The following is an 8431-nucleotide window of genomic DNA, read 5'->3' as shown; positions in this document are numbered from 1 at the left end:
GCATTGATTTCATTTCAACTTTTTATTTTGATTATAATAAAAAAACACTCGATGCTTAACATTTTTTGAGATTGTTACATTGAGCCGTTTAGCCACGGATTCAGAAAGTTGCAAAATCGCATAAAATTATTGATTTCACGCAGATCTCGTTCATTTTCGACTTGGTGATTTTTCAAATTTGCTGGTCGATAAATCGACCAATGGCTGTAAATGGTTAAACACACTTTTCGGACATTTTTTACTTCAAATTAATTAAATTAAACTATAAACATTTAAATACATCCACATTTTTCACTATTTGTAGGTTTTTTACCTAAGAAATCTTTATTATAAAAATTACTTTTTAGACACGTAGTGAGCATCATTTATGCGCTAACAATTATGAGGAAAAGGAGCGCTGAATTTTTCTATTTTGATATAATTCCTCTTTCTTTATTTAGCAATCTTAGTTCCAATAAAAAAGTGTGTCTATAAATTATATTTCAAATTAAAATGAGTATAAAAAATTTTTCCATGCATATGGATTTCTTCTTATTCAAATTTAATAAACGTATTAAAATAATAAAATGCTTAGGTTACCCCAGGTATTTGCTCGATCAGGATTATCTTTTTAAAGGAGTACTACGCGAAAGTACTTCAGTCACCCTGGATATGGGCTCGACCAGGGTAATTTTTTTAGAGCGCGGCCGAAGGCCGCCAACGCAGAATGGAGTACTACACGAAAGTACTTCGGTCACCTCGGGTATTCGCTCGACCAGGATTATTTTTTTAGAGCGCGACCAAAGGCCGCCAACGCAAAAAGGAGTACTACACGAAAGTACTTCGGTCACCCCTGGTAATCGCTCGACAAGGGTTATTTTTTTAGAGCGCGGCCAAAGGCCGCCAACGCAGAGAGGAGTACTACGCGAAAGCACTTCAGTCACCCCGATGTGATATAAATTTTACAACATTATCATAGATTTTTACTTTTTTGTTTTTATTGAACATAAATCGCATATTATACATATACATACATATGTATATGGAAAAAGTTTTCACAACTCAATATTATAACTTGAAAAATGTTAGAAAGTATTTTCTATTATAATTAATATAGAAAAAAGAATCACGCAAAGAAACAAACAAAGAAATATCGTTAAGAATCCTACAAATTTGGTGTTTAAGATGTGGCAACGCTTGTTTTCCTCATAATTGTAAACAATCTAACCTTTGCAACGATGAGTGTGATAAGTGATTTTTAAATTAATAAATTTAGGTAAAATATTACAAAATAAAAGTGAAATGTGAACTTATTTCAATGCTTAAAGTGTATATTTAAATATACCAAGTGAAAAATGTAAAAAAAAATGAGAGGATGGAGTCATGTGTAGAAGTTCACGCAAGTGAGGAAAGTTCTCTGATCGCCATTCACTTGGGTGTGGCCAGACACGATTCTTTTACATATGACTCAAGCAGCTCACGACTTCCGGTCTTTGCCAAGTATCCTCTGGGTAGCCTAAGAACATCCGTTTGAAGGCGAGCTAAAGTGAGAAGGCGAAATATCCCCTACTTAGGGTTGGGCGCTGGGTTTGGGGCCCGCCACGTAAAAAAACACCCCCAATGAAAAACAACAATCAGCCTCGGATGAGAGATCCCCTTTTGATGAGGACCATGGCAAACGAAATAAGGACTACGAATTGAGGGCATGCACCTGGAATGTCCGGTCCCTTAATTGGGAAGGTGCCGCTGCCCAGCTGGTTGATGTCCTCGTGAAAATAAAGGCTGACATCATCGCCGTCCAAGAAATGCGATGGACGGGACAAGGACAGAGACGAGTAGGTCCTTGTGACATTTACTACAGTTGGCATATAAAGGAGCGCAAGTTTGGTCTGGGATTCGTGGTGGGAGAGAGACTCCGTCGCCGAGTACTATCATTCACTCCGGAGAATGAACGTCTCCAGTGTTTTAGATGTGCGTGCGCTCCGAGGTCCTAACATCGACTCGGACCACTATATTGTTGCAGCCAAAATTCGCACCCGCCTCTGTTCAGCAAAAAACGCATGCCAACAAACACAAGGAAGGTTCGACGTCGAGAACGCAACGTTACGATCGACCACAACACGTGCGGGATGGGATAGATACCGAGAGTTGAAGAGGGAAGCAAGACGCATTTGTAGACAGAAAAAGAAAGAGGCCGAAATGCGTGAGTACGAAGAGCTTGATAAGCTGGCCGACAGGGGTAATGCTCGAAAATTCTACGAAAAGATGCGGCGGCTTACAGAAGGTTTCAAGACCGGAGCATACTCTTGTAGAACCCCCCATGGTGATCTAGCCACCGATGCCCAGAGCATACTTAAATTATGGAGGGAACACTTCTCCAGCCTGCTGAATGGCAGTGAACGCACAACATCAGGAGAAGGCGAACTTGATACCCCAATCGATGACGAATGAGCAGACGTTCCATTATCCGACCGTGAAGAAGTTCGAATAGCAATTTCCCGCCTGAAAAACAACAAAGCGGCAGGGGCCGATGGATTGCCGACCGAGCTATTCAAACACGGCGGCGAAGAACTGATAAGGAGCATGCATCGGGTGAAAGCATGCCCAACGATTGGAATTTAAGTTTGCTATGCCCAATCCATAAAAAAGGAGACCCCACAATCTGCGCCAACTACCGTGGGATAAGCCTCCTCAACATCGCATATAAGGTTCTGTCGAGCGTATTGTGTGAAAGATTCAAGCCCACCGTCAACAAACTGATTGGACCTTATCAGTGTGGCTTCAGACCTGGTAAATCAACAACCGACCAGATATTCATCATGCGCCAAATCTTGGAAAAGACCCGTGAAAGGAGAATCGACACTCACCACCTATTCGTCGATTTCAAAGCTGCTTTCGACAGCACGATAAGGAGCTGCCTTTATGCCGCGATGTCTGAATTTGGTATTTCCGCAAATCTAATACGGCTGTGTAAACTGACGTTGAGCAACACGAAAAGCTCCGTCAGGATCGGGAAGGACCTCTCCGAGCCGTTCGATACCAAACGAGGTTTCAGACAAGGCGACTCCTTATCGTGCGACTTTTTCAATCGGCTGCTGGAGAAAATTATTCGAGCTGCAGAACTGAATCGAGCAGGTACAATCTTTTATAAGATTGTACAGCTGCTGGCGTATGCCGATGATATTGGTATCATCGGTCTCAACACCCGCGCCGTTAGTTCTGCTTTCTCCAGACTGAACAAGGAAGCAACGCAAATGGGTCTGGCTGTGAACGATAACAAAATGAAATATCTCCTGTCATCAAACAATCAGTCGTCGCATTCGCGATTTCACTGCTGACAGTCATAACTTTGAAGTCGTAGATAATTTCGTCTATCTTGGAACCAGCAAACACCACCAACAACCGTATCAGCCTCGAAATCCTACGCAGAATTACTTTTGCCAACGGGTGATATTTTGGACTGAGAAGGCAATTGAAAAGTAAAGTCCTCTCTCGACGAACAAAAGCCAAACTCTATAAGTCGCTCATAATTCCGTACGAGATATACGACGACATTGACATAGTTCAGCGAATTAAAAGACAGCGGCTACGCTGGCTAGGTCATGTTGTCCGGATGGATGAAAACACTCCAGCTCTGAAAGTATTCGACGCAGTACCCGCCGCGGGAAGCAGAGGCAGAGGAAGACCTCCACTCCGTTGGAAGGACCAAGTGGAGAAGGACTTGGCGTCGCTAGGAATATCCAATTTCCGCCACGTAGCGAAGAGAAGAAACGACTGGCGCGCTGTTGTTGACTCGGCTATAATCGCGTAAGCGGTGTTTGCGCCAGTAAAGAAGAAGAAGAAGTGACAAATGTAAAAAAAATTAGTGAAACTTAGAGAAATACCATGTGTTTTTAGTGCAAAATCTTTAATCGTGAATATTTTGAAAAATATAAGTTATTTCAATATTATTTTTGGATATTCCTCCTCTAAGTTCCCCTATCCGCACATACCCTATTTATAGGGAAATTCGGTTTATTTACCCCTCTGCCAAAGTAATCGGAATCGTGCCTACCGTTTTAATGGCATTAGTTGATGCTAAGTAAATTTTAGCAACTCAATATACATATATTTTTTCTTCTCCATTGTTTTGTAAACAATTATCAAGTGAAAATTTAGGGCTGGCAAAATATGTCTTCCAATAATATCGGCTAAACTAGAGCAGGCACCGATTATAATGAGTGGGATGTAAGTTTTCAGCGAAAATTGGTTTTCAACAGGGTTCTCATTTACTACTCCATAGCAGCAAAATTTCTAGAATTATTGCTATGCTATCGCTACCGCTCTCACTTTGTCGGGAGCCACAGCAGAGCCATAGTATAGCAATGTAAAAGTATGTGCGCTGCTCCGAGTTTTGTAAGGTAAAAAACTATAGCTGTAGCGAGAGCAAAAAAATTTTCATTTGCTACAGCTCCGAATGTTTTGTTTGTTGTTTTTACTTTTTTTTTGCTATTTTGTCATTACATTTGAAATTGAATAATTCAACCAAAAAAATCATTTGGCTCTTGCTGTGCCAAGTGACTTTATAAATCTAAAATCAAATATTTTAAGAAATAAATTAATTAGATGATATTTGAATAAATTATAAAATATTGTTATATTATGCAGAATATTTACCATTTTTATATTACCAACAACATCATTTATTACAAATGTATTACAATACTTAATTATCATGAATTTTTGAGATTAATTTTAACTCATATACTTTCCCCTTTGTTGTGTAATTTTTTGCTTCTCATTTTCCGCGTACACTAAAATTACAATTAGCGCTAAAATTTTCTCTTCTGATGTCATGTGCGTTCACTTCAGCGATTACAACGAAATGATATCTGATGTGCTGAACACATTGAGCGCGACACGACATGGCAGCACGACATTAAACTGAAAATGGCGTTGTGATTCCTTCTACATGAGCATTTGGCCATGGCCGGCATGTACACAAGACAACACAGCTGTCCAGTTTGCATGTACACAATTTCGTTGTGGCCATACTAATACCTTGCACTTCAATGAAATTTTAATATTTTGTTCAACGTGAAATTTTTTATGCAAAAAATAAGTAAATAGGTAAATTCATTTATTTTAAATTATCAGTTGTTATTACAAATGATATAATGGAGCTATTTTATGCTTTTATTTGTAAAATAACGTCAGGTTTGTTGGAGCTGGGAATAATTATACATTTTAAATATTAGTGCCATCATCACTCTACCATAGACAACTTTATCAGAATCTCTTTTCTTGCTCTCTCGCTTGTCAGCTGGCATTGCACCCTGATCTGTTTTTGAGCTGGCAACAAAACACAATCAGGGTAACGCCAATCAGCAGTTAGTCAAAAAGGCGGGCTGCCAGAAGAGCAGCGCTATAATTACTTGACGAAATTGATGTGAAATGAAACTGTGCGAACATATTTTGGCAAAATAAATATTTATGTAAATTAATTAATGATTTTGCATTTTAGCATTTATATATGTATGCATTTTCAAAGTGTTTAATTTAGTGTTTTCTATAATTTATTATATACCCATTATAATATTTTTCAGCAGTGGCATCATTGGCAAATGTTATAAAAAATGCTAGTTTTGACAGCTCTCTCTCGAACCAAAGAGTCTCCTATCAATTTATCTATGACTCTACCTCATCTCTCTACCGTCGTCCTACTGTTGTTGGCAAGTATAAAAATATATTGAAGTTAGCGAGAGCGACAACTCTCCGCCTGCAGTCGTGTAGTCGGGCAGCTGTCAAAATAACTGTGTCCATAAGAACGTGTGTTAATATTTGACAGATGTCGCTTGCAGTCTGTCGCGCTCAATGTGTTCAGCACATCAACCACATGTCCCATAAGTGTATAGTGAACTGACTTCCCTACCAACCACGGCTACCCGCTTGTGACAAATATTCCAATACAACTGCACATTTTTTCTCTATACACTAACACCAACGCCCATTTTCGGGTTATTTTTTGTTTACCTAAATGCGATGAAAAAAAGTTAGTTTCATTTCTTGATTTATTTGAATTAGAGCGAAGGAGAAAACATAATTGTCAATAGTAACAATAGAAAATCCCAGAAGGGGTAATAAAAAAAAACGATTGAAAGACGCACGTCGTTTGTGATCGTACCATCGTAAAGGAGGCTCGTATAACAAGAAGGTAAGTAAATGAATTTTATGTGATTTTTACCAATATTTTGAAAATAATTACTTCATTTATTTTTATAGCATTTGAAATCAGAACTGAATTGGAAGTAGCAGCAGCTATATCATCAGAAGGGGCTGCTATATATATTTCTGGCCTAGGCAACACTCAGTGTTGCCAGGTGCAATCTGACATTTCCACTGGAACGTTTGACATTTTTTAGCATAACATCACTCAGAACGTTTCGTCATTTAATCGTGAATTGTTTTATTTACAGGGAATTAAAAAATTCATCTCGGAAAAAAAATTGAATTAACTCGTGAACCTTTTCGTGCGATCATTTTTCACAACTTTCGACGTGGATTATCACGACAAGAGTGCATCGATGAACTAAAATCTTTGTATGGCTGTGAAGCACCATCCCATAGCACTGTGAAAAACTGGTACAACGAATTCAATCGTGGCCGACGCTCGCTCAAAGACGAACTCCGTGAAGGTCGTCCAAAAACAGCCGTTGTGCCAGAAAACATCGATGCCGTACGTGAACTGATAATGCAAGACCGTCATGTAACATACTTTCAGATAGAGGAATGCCTATGCATTTCTCCCACCAGCATACATTCGATATTGCATGAACACCTGGCCATAAAAAAGGTTTGTTCTCGTTGGATCCCGCAGAATTTGACAATCGCTCAAAAAAAGGCTCGTGTGGATTGGTGTAAAGAAATGCTGAAAAAATACGATCGCGGTGCTTCAAAAGACGTTTATAAGATCATCACAGGTGACGAATCATGGATCTATGAGTATGAGCCCGAAACAAAACAGCAATCGACTGTGTGGGTCTTCCAAGACGAGCTAAATCCAACGAAAGTTGTTCGTGGAAGAAGCACTTCGAAGCAAATGGTCGCCTGTTTCTTCGGCAAAACTGGTCATATGGCGAGTGTTCCGCTTGAGCAACGTAGGACGGTAAATTCTGAGTGGTACACCACCATTTGTTTGCCTGAAGTCTTCGGAGAAATTCGAAAAACGAACAAGAGAAGACGAATCATTGTTCACCATGACAATGCGAGCTCTCACACATCGGCTCAAACCAGCGCCTTTTTGACTGGCCAAAACGTCGAATTGATGGGTCGTCCGCCGTACAGCCCTGACTTGGCACCCAATGACTTCTTTTTATTCCCACACATCAAGAAAATAATGCGTGGTCAACGAATTTCGTCGCCAGAAGAAGCTGTTGAAGCATTCAAAAACCATGTTTTGGAGGTGTCTCAATCGGAGTGGAAAAAGTGCTTCGAAAATTGGTGTTTATGTGTTTTATGTATTTTTTTTTTAATAATTTGCAATTGATTAATTTGATATTAATTTGATATTATCATTTTTATATAAATAATCTTTCATTCAGAATCAATTCTGTTTGTATTTAATATATTTCGTTTTTTTTCGGATAATATTAATCTTTTCTTTCAGATATTATCATTTTTGTGTAATTATGTCAAGAACCGATTCTTAATCGACTTCGACTACTGGAGATCGATTCCGAAAAATCGATTATTTTAGGAGAAAACTCGATTTTCGAGTAGAATCGGGATCGAGTTCACCATCTCTACTGGCAGCCATCGGGGCACATATAAAACCTCCGCACAATAACCACCACAAAAAAAAAAGATTTTTTTCCTTTGTAATTTATATGGAAAACAGAAAATTTGAAATAGGCACCTCTTAATATTAATATTAAGAGCTCATCTTTTGAGTGACTTTTTTTTACACATTTTCGAAAGTTTTGAGCCTGTTTTTCAGTTGAAAAAAAAAGGTTGCCTCAGAATGACACACCCTAATATATATATATTTATGGGGAACACCCAAATTAAACCTAAGTATATAAGATTATACTATTGTAAAAATTACGGTGGGGATCACGAAGAGAAAAAGTGCCCCAGAAAAAACTAAAACATAATTTTTGGTTTGTGCAACCAATAATAAAATAAAATAAAGCTGCGATTCACCATCGGGGGGACCCTCCAGCTTAGAATAAATAAAAAAAAAACTCTGCGATTAACTGCGATAAAATAAAAATATAAATTAAGGCTCGACCAGCCACATAACAAAATAAAAAGACCCCCATAACTTAGCTCAATTCTGCGAATCCTACATAAAAGGACCCTCCAGAATAGAAGAGCATCTCTTCCTAGAAGAGATTATACAAGTATAAAACAATAATAAAGTTCTTTCCCTAAACTAAAAAAAAATAATAATAATTAATCATGTTTAATGAGG

The sequence above is a fragment of the Bactrocera dorsalis genome, chromosome 1 (genome assembly GCF_023373825.1).
Source record: "Bactrocera dorsalis isolate Fly_Bdor chromosome 1, ASM2337382v1, whole genome shotgun sequence".
In the NCBI taxonomy this organism is placed as follows: Eukaryota; Metazoa; Arthropoda; class Insecta; order Diptera; family Tephritidae; genus Bactrocera; species Bactrocera dorsalis.
This window is presented reverse-complemented; position numbering follows the sequence as displayed.